The following is a 12,848-nucleotide window of genomic DNA, read 5'->3' as shown; positions in this document are numbered from 1 at the left end:
TTGGGACATAATGATTGTTTTGTTGCACACAGTAGAAAGTAAACTTTTGTACTGCATAAAAAATAGCTATGGCTAGATTTCATGAACACACTGGCTGCTGTATGTTTGTAAATGCTCATCTACTCCAGGAGTGGGTACTCCTGCCTTGATTCTCCTCAAATATACAGTATATATTAAATATAGTGATAAAGAAGCTGTGTAGTGGAAGCACACACTGATTCTGTACTTGTTTGCTATGACTTTATTTCATCAGGATTACAGCAACCATTACACAGTAAAATGTACATGCCTCTCTCACTTACTAACAGAGATCTAACCGCACAGTCACCAGTCAGCTTTTACATTATCATAATTAACAAAAATCCCCCAAAAGAATCTTTTTAAACCTTATACTCATCATCCTTTCCCTGGCTGAAAGGCAAATGACACTCCCACCTTTCCTTTAAAAGGGAGGTCTTCACTGCTGTTCTGTACATGCTTTCAGCTGGCCCAGGCTATAGAGAGAAACTGCACTGAAATTAATAAAACAGGTGAAACACTCTAACATCCAAATGCAAGGTTTTCCTGTGCTTAACAGATAAACAATGCTGGTTCCTTTGTAGCACACTGCCCCTATTGCCACATATAACCCCCTCTACTGTCAACATGTCAGGGGCCGTGGACCTCTAACATAGCCATTTATCTGCACTATAATCCCATAATTGTCCCATTTTTTTGGTGTTATTTTATAAAGATACACGACCTACATGGTTATAAAATGGAATTAGAAAACCCGCTGAGTGACAAAATGGTGTACAGATTACTTGCCGGGGATCCTACACTATCTTTTGCCAAGCATTAAGAAATAAGCTTCAGTCTGCAGTTGATATTGGGTTAATTTCCACAAGTTGATGAATGCCCTAATTATTGAACAGCCGGTTGTACAAGTATTGCCGGAAACATACAGGAGTGCGGCACTCAGGCTGACACCCTCATTACTTTTTGGCGAGCACCCATAAAGGTATGTTGGTTGTCTGTGCTCTTTATCCTGATGACAATATCGGAATATTGAAACACTGATCATATCCACTGACTCGTGTGAAGTTTGTTTTAAGCTTGAGTGCCGCACCCCTGTACATTGTTACAATTTTCTTGTGAAGGCACCTGCGCAGTTGTGTGGGAAGCATGGAGTGCCAGACCTGGGAGCAGTATATGTATGTATATATATATATATATATACACTGCTCAAAGAAATAAAGGGATCACTAAAATAACACATCCTAGATCTAAATGAATGAAATATTCTTATTAAATATGTTGTTCTTTACATAGTTGAATGTGCTGACAACAAAATCACACAAAAATTATCAATGGAAATCAAATTTATTAACCCATGGAGGTCTGGATTTGGAGTCACACTCAAAATTAAAGTGGAAAAACACACTACAGGCTGATCCAACTTTGATGTACTGTCCTTAAGTCAAAATGAGGCTCAGTAGTGTGTGCAGCCTCCACGTGCCTGTATGACCTCCCTACTATGCCTGGGCATGCTCCTGATGAGGTGGCGGATGGTCTCCTGAGGGATCTCCTCCCAGACCTGGACTAAAGCATCCGCCAACTCCTGGACAGTCTGTGGTGCAACGTGGCGTTGGTGGATGGAGCGAGACATGATGTCCCAGATGTGCTCAATTGGATTCAGGTCTGGGGAACGGGCGGGCCAGTCCATAGCATCAATGCCTTCATCTTGCAGGAACTGCTGACACACTCCAGCCACATGAGGTCTAGCATTGTCTTGCATTAGGAGGAACCCAGGGCCAACCACACCAGCATATGGTCTCACAAGGTGTCTGAGGATCTCATCTCGGTACCTAATGGCAGTCAGGCTACCTCTGGTGAGCACATGGAGGGCTGTGCAGCCCCCCAAAGAAATGCCACCCCACACCATTACTGACCCACTGCCAAACCGGTCATGCTGGAGGATGTTGCAGGCAGCAGAACGTTCTCCTTGGCGTCTCCAGACTCTGTCACATCTGTCACATGTGCTCAGTGAGAACCTTCTTTCATCTGTGAAGAGCACAGGGCGCCAGTGGCGAATTTGCCAATCTTGGTGTTCTCTGGCAAATGCCAAACGTCCTGCACGGTGTTGGGCTGTAAGCACAACCCCCACCTGTGGACGTCAGGCCCTCATACCACCCTCATGGAGTCTGTTTCTGATCGTTTGAGTAGACACATGCACATTTGTGGCTTGCTGGAGGTCATTTTGCAGGGCTCTGGCAGTGCTCCTCCTGTTCCTCCTTGCACAAAGGCGGAGGTAGCGGTCCTGCTGCTGTGTTGTTGCCCTCCTATGGCCTCCTCCATGTCTCCTGATGTACTGGCCTGTCTCCTGGTAGCACCTCCATGCTCTGGACACTACGCTGACAGACACAGCAAACCTTCTTGCCACAGCTCGCATTGATGTGCCATCCTGGATGAGCTGCACTACCTGAGCCACTTGTGTGGGTTGTAGACTCCGTCTCATGCTACCAGTAGAGTGAAAGCACCGCCAGCTTTCAAAAGTGACTAAAACATCAGCCAGAAAGCAAAGGAGCTGAGAAGTGGTCTGTGGTCACCACATGCAGAACAACTCCTTTATTGGGGGTGTCTTGCTAATTGCCTATAATTTCCACCTGATGTCAATTCCATTTGCACAACAGCATGTGAAATTGATTGTCAACCAGTGTTGCTTCCTAAGTGGACAGTTTGATTTCACAGAAGTGTGATTGACTTGGAGTTACATTGTGTTGTTTAAGTGTTCCCTTTATTGTTTTGAGCAGTGTATATATATATATATATATATATATATATATATATATATACAAGAAAAAATAGCATTAAATCCAATTACACAATCATATATTATATGCAAATTCTTCACTTTTGAAGTGCACCCTTTCTATATAATGGTAGTATTCTAGTCACATAACCATTTATCTACATTTTAATCCCTTAATTGCCCTATTTATTGGTTTTACTTTATAGAGACCACATTTAATAATGCAATAAATTAACTTAAAAATCTTGAAGGGCTTAGTCCTTCCACTTGGATCTGAGGAAGGTACTGACATAGGGGGTAATTCCAAGTTGATCGCAGCAGGAATTTAGTTAGCAATTGGGCAAAACCATGTGCCCTGCATGGGAGGCAGATTTAACATGTGCAGAGAGAGTTAGATTTGGGTGGGTTATTTTGTTTCTGTGCAGGGCAAATACTGGCTGCTTTATTTTTACACTGCAAATTAGATTGCAGATTGAACACACCCAACCCAAATCTAACTCTCTCTGCACATGTTAAATCTGTCTCCCCTGCAGTGTACATGGTTTTGCCCAATTTCTAACTAAATTCCTGCTGCGATCAACTTGGAATTACCCCCATAATTAGCAGGCGGAGAAAAGCATTATCTGTATGGGAGAGGGAGAGCAGAGTGATTCCATTGATAGAGGAATATACCCTCACAAGTGATATCTATATCTGGGTAGGAATAACCTACTGGCAATGTGAATAGAATACTACTTATCACATAGAAAGGGTGCACTTCAAAAGTGTAGACTTTGCATATAGTATATGATTGTTTTATTAGATGTAATGCTATATTCTTTTTCTTTTATATATACAGTATGTATATATATATATATATATATATATATATATATATATATATATAACTACAATGTTGAACTGGCACTCATCCCTAAATGGCAACTTGCTCCGGTGCTCTCTGAAGGACTTATAAACAAAAATACGATGGTAGAAGACAGCAGCACTCAGAGACATTCATCAAAGAGTAATGGTATATTTCAAACAACCGGAACCAATGTTTCGGGCCTCACTAGCCCCTTTGTCAAGGTGAGTAATAACAATACAAATGGTAACACACCTTTTATACAGATGAGAAGCCCACCAGTGCATTGTGTCCGCCCGTCAATACAGCCACAGGTTCCATTTCTGGTTGCCTGGGTCCTACGTCATTGCAGAAGCGCCGGGTGACCAAGGCAACCAGGACACCGACTATCCTGAGCACGGCGCTAAATGACAGATAAAACAAAGTGTGATATAAAAAGTGAATTACAGACCCACCACCTCACAGAAAAATATAAACGGTTACATATATCACTGTTGGGCAGGATGGAAAAAGAACAGGTTAGCATATCTAATGTTACCTATCGCAAGGACAAAGCTGGAAGGATTGGAGTCCTAACATCTGAACTATAATAAATTTAGGGAAGGTGTGTGTCAGTGGTGGCTGTCTTACACATTCTCACAGAAATATGAATACATACTCTTGAATAGCTGATAATTACAAAAAAGAAAACAATTGAAAATAAAAATAAAACAATAGTATAGAAGCAATAAAAATAGAAAAAATGTCAGTGAAGTGCACTGTGTTAATTGACCTAAAATATAAATACAGTGTGTATTACTGGTGGTGTTAAAGTGCCAAATATTATCAAGGTGGTGCTACAAAAAGTGAGCACCCCCTATTGTTGTAATTATTCTTACAATAATAGATGAAATACAGCAGTGTAAGTGAGCATTACTGTGACCCCGCTAATAAGGGATAGGAAACATTCCCAGATGTTTTTTTAGTGTCATTAACCATGGAAATACAAATCTAGCAATAAAGTGATAAGAACCTACAAGAACCTACTGTAAAACAGATGAAGTGTTATAGTGTCTAAGACCGTGAAGATACACCAATTACTGAATCTGGCATTAAGGTGATATTAAGGTACAGTAATATCCACACCATCCTTAAGGTCAAGCCAATCTATTATGATACTTAATATTTCTAGCTTAATAAAGAGACAGACTATTGGATCACTAAATCACTGACCCCCCTAAAGAGTCAGACTCATAGGGGGAGATTCAAATGTTTGAAAAGTCGGTTGGGTGTCTGCATTTTCCTGTCTATTAGATAGGAAAAAATAGACTCCCTCTCAACTGACTTTTCAAACATTTGAATCTCCCCCATATACTAGTAATTGGACAATCTGTGAGTCAATCGAATACATTCCACAATATTTTCTCGTTTAATCCTGTCAGGCTGATTGTGTTGAGGGTGAAGATCCACTTAGTTTCCACCTGGAGTATCCTCCGGTCCCTATCACCCTTACAAATGTTCCTAGGAACATGGTCGATTATTTGATGTCAAAGGTCATTCATAATGTGGCCAGCAAGAGCAAAATGACGGGCCACTGGTTGTTCCAATTCTTTTCCTAATAGAGCTTATTTATTAGCAGACCTGCGTAGGGCCATTTGTTTACGTATTGATCTGACAGATTTGCCCACATAAAGTAAGTTGCAAGGACATTTAATCAAATATACTATATGCATCATAGTTCAAGTCAGCACATATCTAATGCGGTAAATTTTATCCTTATGTGGGTAATTAAACGAAGATCCTGTAATCATGTTGGAGCAGGTCGTGCATTTCACACATTTGTAACAGCCTGGAGGCCTGCTCAGGAATGAAGAAGAGGATAACTGACTCTTAGCGACTTCAGCTTGGAACCCTGTCACATCCGAGTGGACTATCATAGCCTTGATATTCTTTCCCCTAGTGTAACACAATATGGTTCATTTATCTTTGAACATTGGTAGTGACTTATCTGTTGCTATAATCGGTCAAAGCGCTCTTGAGGCCCTTTGTATTACTGGGCTGGCAGTGTTAGATTTGTTCACAAACAGAATGTCTGATCTTGGGGGTTTCACATTAGTTACTAACAAGGTCTCACAGGGAATCCTAATATCTCTTTCTTGTGCTTTTGTAGTAATCAATAGTCATATTCTCTTTCCAGGAACTTGGACATCATTTTGTCAAGTTCTTCTTCCAACTTAGAACGATCGCTAGTTATTCTTTAAGCTTTAATCATTTGGGAACGAGGTAGGCCATCCTTTAAAGGTTTGGGGTGATGGCTGTTAGCCCGAGAAGGGTATTCTTATTGGTGGGTTTCGAATATAGACTCGTACGTAACTTCCCTTCCTGGATAGATACTCGAACATCCAGGTAGTTCAATGCATAGAAGCTAGTTTGAAAGGTATATTTAATGGTGAATGTTCAGGAGTTGGCCAGTACATAACTTGTTCAAACAATTCCAAGCCCCTGGACCATAAAATAAACAAGTCATCTATATATCTAGAAAACATGATAATGTGTTTCAAAATGAACGTCTCATGGAAAAAGACTGATTCCTATTCTTGGAACATAAAGATATTTTCAAAGGATGGGGAGACATTGCACTCCATCGCACTCCCAGTTTTTTGGCAATAAAACTTGCCATTAAACAGGAAAAAATTCTTCTCTAGGGTCATCTGGAGTAGTTCCATGAACAAATCTATGTCCAGTGCATCCATTTTCTCTTCCATCAAGAAAGTCCTCATACTACTCAGACCATCTTTGTGTTGAATACTTGTGTATAAGCTAGTGACATCAATTACACAAATCAAAGTGCCCTCCGGTACTGTATCAATGGCTCTAATATGGTTAAGAAAACTTGTAGTGTCCTTTATAAACCATTTGTGCTTTAAAATTAAAGGTTGAAGGATGCTATCTAGAAAGACTGAAACTGGCTGAAATATTGAATTCCGGGATGCAATTATTTGTCTACCTGAAGGTGACTCAAGGTTTAGTGTACCTTTGGTACTGTGAAAAAGATCGGAACCAGTGGGACTTCTTGTTTTAAAGCCTTGTATAATTTTAGTGACATTGTCCCTTTAAGCACAGCCGAATTCAGCAGTTGGTATAGTTCTCTTTGGTACTAATTGGAGGGATCTTGAGAGAGTACTTCATATGTGTGTGTATCTGACAATTGGCCATTGATTTCATCGATGTAATCGCTTAGATTCAGGACTACAATTCCACATCCTTTATCCGCCAGGCGAATGACCACATCTTTGTATGATCCTAATTTTTTAAGTGCAGACAATTTTGCCTCGTCAAATTTCGATTAGGGATAGGGGAAGCTGTCGTATATTTACTGACTGATTGATCTAATAGTCGTGAAAATGCTTTGATGGATGCATTTGTCGATGTTGGATCGAATGATGATTTATGCGGTTGGTTAATAAATTTCTGATGTCGGGTTATTTCAGGTGGGTCTCTTGGTTCATCTCTATGTGCTGCTTGAATGAATTCTTGCCGTCTAAGTTTGCGCAAAAATTTGTGAATATCTATTTGCTAAGTCAGGTCATTGAATGGATTTGTGGGTATGAAAGATAGACCCTTCTCTAACACAATCAGTTCTTCCTGGGTGAAGGATCTGTCGGACAAGTTGTACACTAGAGATTTTTGTTTGCCGAGGACCCTCTGGTTCCTCACGCATTGCCCACCCCTACGGATGGTCAACCTCTTCTTTATCTTCCTTTTGGGGTCTCAGAAGGGGTCCCTAAAGGGGCATCTGCTGCCTGTGGAGGGCCCTCTGAATTTAAACACCCAAAGTAACTGTCACTGTTGTAAGTCCCAACCATACTCTGTTTTGCCTCTCTCCTTTTGCACCAACTTTGTTTTCTTTTATAATTGTATGTAGATGTATTCCCATTGTTACCGCCCATCAGCCATCTGTATACACGGTTTGACTCACAGGTTTCTTTCACCACTTGGTGTTTATTATGCTTGAACTTCATTAGTTCTTTATGGTAATTTTCAATCTGCTTTTGCAGTTTGGTGACCCATTCCTGGTAGGAGTCCAGATGTAACAGGGACATATGCTCCACTTCTATCTTGAGAATTTTTTATTTAGTAGATTTAAATTCCTTACCAGCCTCTTCCACCACTTGCAGCATCAGGTCAAGGCAGCACTTATTCAGGATGCCGACCCATTTTTTTTTTTACAAAACTCTGGGTTAAAAAGCCCAATAGTGGGAATATTCCATACTCTGAAGCCTCTTGGCACCATTTTTTCACTGTGATGATCAGAGAGGGATATACCATGGAGTAGATAATCTACCTCCCATCGTTTTAAATTCAATAATTGATAATAAATATCTTCTATGCCACCTGACTTCTCAATATTCCCCAGGTGTTCCTTAAACAGTAGTCGGTCCGCATCATCGTCTGTGAAGCTGAACGATTCTCCCAGAGCTGTTGGCACCCCTCTGCAGCCAAGGATTTCTTAAGCATTTGCTGCCTCCATCCTGTCATGTCAGTGTAAAATCCCAGCCCACAGGGTGTGGTGTTCCGTGCTCCAATCAATGTAACAATCAAGGTAAGAACAAAAGTGCTGAAAGGAAATACTTCTTCTCTTGGCAAAGATATATATTCTTTAAAGGTGTAAAGTGAAGGTGCCTTTTTCCGGGCTGATCCACTGGTGACTATCACTACTGTGTTCCAAAATGTATACTACAATGTTAAACTGGCACTCATTCCTAAATGGCAACTTGCTTCAGTGCCCTCTGAAGAATTTATGAATAAAAATCTGACGGTAAAAAACAGCGGCACTCAGAGAAATACATCAAAGAGTAATGGTATATTTCAAACAACCGAAACCAACGTTTTGGGGCTCACTAGCCCCTTTGTCAAGGTAAGTAATAACAATACAAATGGTAACATACAGAAATAAAAAGGGAATTACAGACCCACCACCTCACAGATAATTACAATAGGGGGTTGCTCAGTTTTTGTAGCACCACCTTGATAATATTTGGCACTTTAACACCACCAGTAATACACACTGTACTTATATTTTAGGTCAATTAACACAGTACATTACTTCTGAGATGGGCCACTGCATTATATCCACCCAGGACTTATTGGGTATTTGTGGACTTATATATAGGTTGATAATGCTCTAAGTCTAGCACATTGTAACATTTCACACTAATTTCTATTGCCGTATAGGATTGTGAATTCACTGACATTTTTTTCTATTTTTTATTGCTTCTATTCTATTTTTTTTTTTTATTTCAATTGTTTTCTTTTTTGTAATTATCAGCTATTCAAAAGTATGTATTCTTATTTCTGTGAGAATGTGAGAATGTGTAAGAAAGCCACCACTGTGAGTATATAACTATGTCATCTAGATAAGCAGCCGTATACACACACACCTCCCCTAAATTTATTATAGTTCAGATGTTAGGACTCTAATCCTTCCAGGCTTGTCCTTGCAATAGGTAACATTAGATATGCTAACCTGTTCTTTTTCCATCCTGCCCAACAGTGATATATGTAACCGTTTATATTTTTCTGTGAGGTGGTGGGTCTGTAACTCAATTTTTATTTCACACTTTGTTTTATCTGTCATTTAGCGCCATGCTCCGGATAGTCGGCATCCTGGTTGCCTTGGTCATCTGGCACTTCTGCAATGACGTAGGACCCGGGCAACCAGAAATGGTACCGGCGGCTGTATTGACGGGTGGATGCAATGCACTGGTGGTTTTCTCATCTGTATAAAAGGTATGTTATAATTTGTATTGTTATTACTCACCCTGACAAAGGGGCTAGTGAGGCCCGAAATGTTGGTTCCGGTTGTTTGAAATATACCATTACTCTTTGATGTATGCCTCCGAGTGCCGCTGTCATCTACCGTCGGATTTTTGTTTTATATATATATATATATAAATATATATATATGAAATTCTATATATATATTATTTATGTATAAAAAATTGTGTATTTTTAAAATGTATTGGTTGAGCAGCGCTTCTATTATAGAGAACTATATTCTTCATATAATTGTGTTTGGTTTTCTGAACAGCACTGCAAATAAGACAACATCAGAGGTATCTGACTGGCAAAATTGAGTGCCTGTAGTACTGGAGAGGTACAAAGGGAAGACGGAGATCTTCCCATGCTCTCACAGTAAGACTGGTCCACTCCAGCTGATTGGGACAGCTTTTTTAGTGACTAAAAAAAACCTCCTATAGTAGCCAACCAAGCCCAGGATGGTTCTCAAATGCGACTTGTTCTTGGCCTTCAACCAATTTTTCATTGCCTTAATCTATCTGATCTGAGGGTTCACCTGACCCTGGCCAACTGTGTAACCCAAATATGTAGCTTCTCTTAGAGCCACTGCACATTTCTCAGGGTACTGTGGAACTCAGTTGGGTCAGTAGTGCCTCAACCTTAGGAAGCTTCAATTACCAGTCTTGTGAGTATATAACTATGTCATCTAGATAAGCAGCCATATAAGCAGAATTTGTTTTCATTACCTTGTTCATCGCATTTTGGAAAATGGCCGACACAGCATGCAAATCAAAGAGAAGGACCTTGTCCGGGAAATGGTTTTCAGGGGTAGAAAAAGCTATCTTTTCCTTAGCTGCAGGCATAAGAGGAGAGATCAAGTGTGGTTAGATATTTGCTGCTTCCCAAACTTTCCATCAAATCATCCACCTATGGCATCGGATACACATCAAACTGGAACATGCTGTTAAGGGGTGTAGCCATAACTTTGTGGGCCCCAATCCCAATGCTTCTAGGGAGACATATCTCTGCAGCAGTTGTTAAGTCTATGCCCTATAATAATGCCCTAGTTCATTTTCTGAACCATAGTGGAGCCTTATTTAATGTTATGCCCCATAGTAGTGCACTAGTTTCTGAATCGCAGTAGTGCTTACGTTCACCCTACAGTATGTAACATTTCAAAGCTGCCAGTACACATTATGCCACACAGTACCCCGAATTCACATTATGATATATAGTGCTTCTGATTCATATTGTGCCTCATTACAGTGCCCCGGTTCATATTTTATAACATTAAAATGCCCTCCAGTTAATTTTATACCACATTTCAATGAGCAGATCCATGGGCATACCTAGATATATTGCAAGCCCCATATAAAACGTTTGAAAGGACCCCTACGTAACACCCAATGGCAAAAAATGTATATAACACATGTAATTTTTTAACCAGAACATTTGGGCTACGTCACTCACCAGTAGACTCCTTCATTACCCCAAGTTGGACCATTCTATTTACCTCTCTTCTAAACGCACTTCTCCTAGCCTCAGGGATCCACTAGGACTTTTGTTTCAATAGTACCCTGGAAAGTGTGACAATATCATGTTCGATCAAAGCCATGTGCCCTGGTAGGGATGAGAAAACATGCAAACACAAACAGTAGTTACTGCTTAATCCATCTAGAGATACTTATCAGGTGCTCGAAAAGGGATGGGTCTCAGCAAACATATGGGGGGGGGCACTTCCCCCCCTGGTATCCCCCAGCACACTGACTGACACCTGTAACAATACTTAAAACTATCTGATAGTAGAATTTCAGAGATATTTGTTACATATATTTGCAAATACATGATGGGCTGACAAGCCTCTCCATGGCGTTTCTAACTATTGGCAGTCCTAGACTACATGATAGCAGTGCCCATGTAGGGCCATGTGATTTGTCTGTAGTAATGCCTCATTATAAAGGCCCATGCAAAAATATATCCAGATTGAGGGCGAGTTTACCTGAGAGCCACCCCTGGGATCTCCCATTAGCAGCACAATACCAGCATGCCTTTCAAATGCTGCTCCCATACGATGATTTCTCACACATGCAAACAAACACACAAACAAACACAGTGGGGACTGCTCAATCACTCTGGAGATACTTATCAGGTGCTTGAAAAGGGAGGTGTCACAGCAAACAGCAAACATAAACTATCTGGTAATAGAATTTCAGAGATATTTGTTACATACAATGGCAAATACATAATAAGCTGCAAAGCCTCTCCATGGCTTCTCTGACTATTGGCAGTTGTCCCCACATAGGGCCATGTGATTTGTCTATAGGGAAAATAACATATACTTGATCCATTGTACCATCTCCTCTACTTGCCACCTTTGGTCTGTGGACATGGGAGCAATCAATGACTTTTCTATTACCAATGACTTTTGTACTACCATACTCAATAGTCCTGGCAGCAAATCCTCAATATGCCATTGTTTCAATAAATTGACATGATATGTCTTCTCTTTCTTCATCTTCCTGGCCTGATGGACCTTATAGTTTTCAGGGCCAACCACCTCTACCACCTCATAGGGTCCCTGCCAATGAGTGAAGAGCTTAATCTATTGGGTCGACACTAGAACCAAGACTTTATCTCCAGGAGAGAAGAACCAGGTTATCACAGTATTATAATATTTTTTCTTCTCTCAACTTTGTGTTTCTTATAAGTGTTGGTGCATCAAAAAGCTTATCCTCCTTAACCTCTTGTACATTTGGGAAACAATTGTACCACGTTTGGTGCTCTAGGCCCCCTATTGTTCCCATCCATTCTTTTAGCACATCCAAAATGCCCAGAGATTGTCTCCCATACAGTACCTCAGAATGGTTAAACCCATTTGAGGCTTGGGGGACCTCTCTGACAGTGAACAACAGGTAAGGTAGAAGGGTATCCCAATCCTTCCTTTCCCACAGTACTGCCATTCTGTTCATATGCTTCAGGGTTCACTTAAACCTCTCCACTAGCTCATCCGTTTGTGTATGGTAAACAGAAGTGTAGAGGGTTTTCACCCCTAGCAGCTGAAACATATCTCACATTAACCTGTACATGAAAGGCGTATCCTCATTGGTAAGAATTTCCCGAGGAATTTCCAATTGAGTAAACAAATTTACCAACTCCTTAGCAATCATGCTACACTTTATATTTCATAAGGGTATTGCTTCTGGAAAGCATGTCGCATAATCTAGTACCACCGCAACATGCTTGTGACCTCAGTCTGACTTTTCTAGAGGCCAAACCAAATCAATGCTGATTTGCTGAAAGTGTGCCTGTGTCAAAGGCAGTGGAACAAGAGGGGCCCAGGATGAGGGATTAGGAAAGGTTGTCTGGCATGCAGTGCAAAACCGGCAATACTTTGTCATGGTCATGTGCAACTCCAGCCCAAAAAAACTAAATAAG

The sequence above is a fragment of the Pseudophryne corroboree genome, chromosome 5 (genome assembly GCF_028390025.1).
Source record: "Pseudophryne corroboree isolate aPseCor3 chromosome 5, aPseCor3.hap2, whole genome shotgun sequence".
In the NCBI taxonomy this organism is placed as follows: Eukaryota; Metazoa; Chordata; class Amphibia; order Anura; family Myobatrachidae; genus Pseudophryne; species Pseudophryne corroboree.
This window is presented reverse-complemented; position numbering follows the sequence as displayed.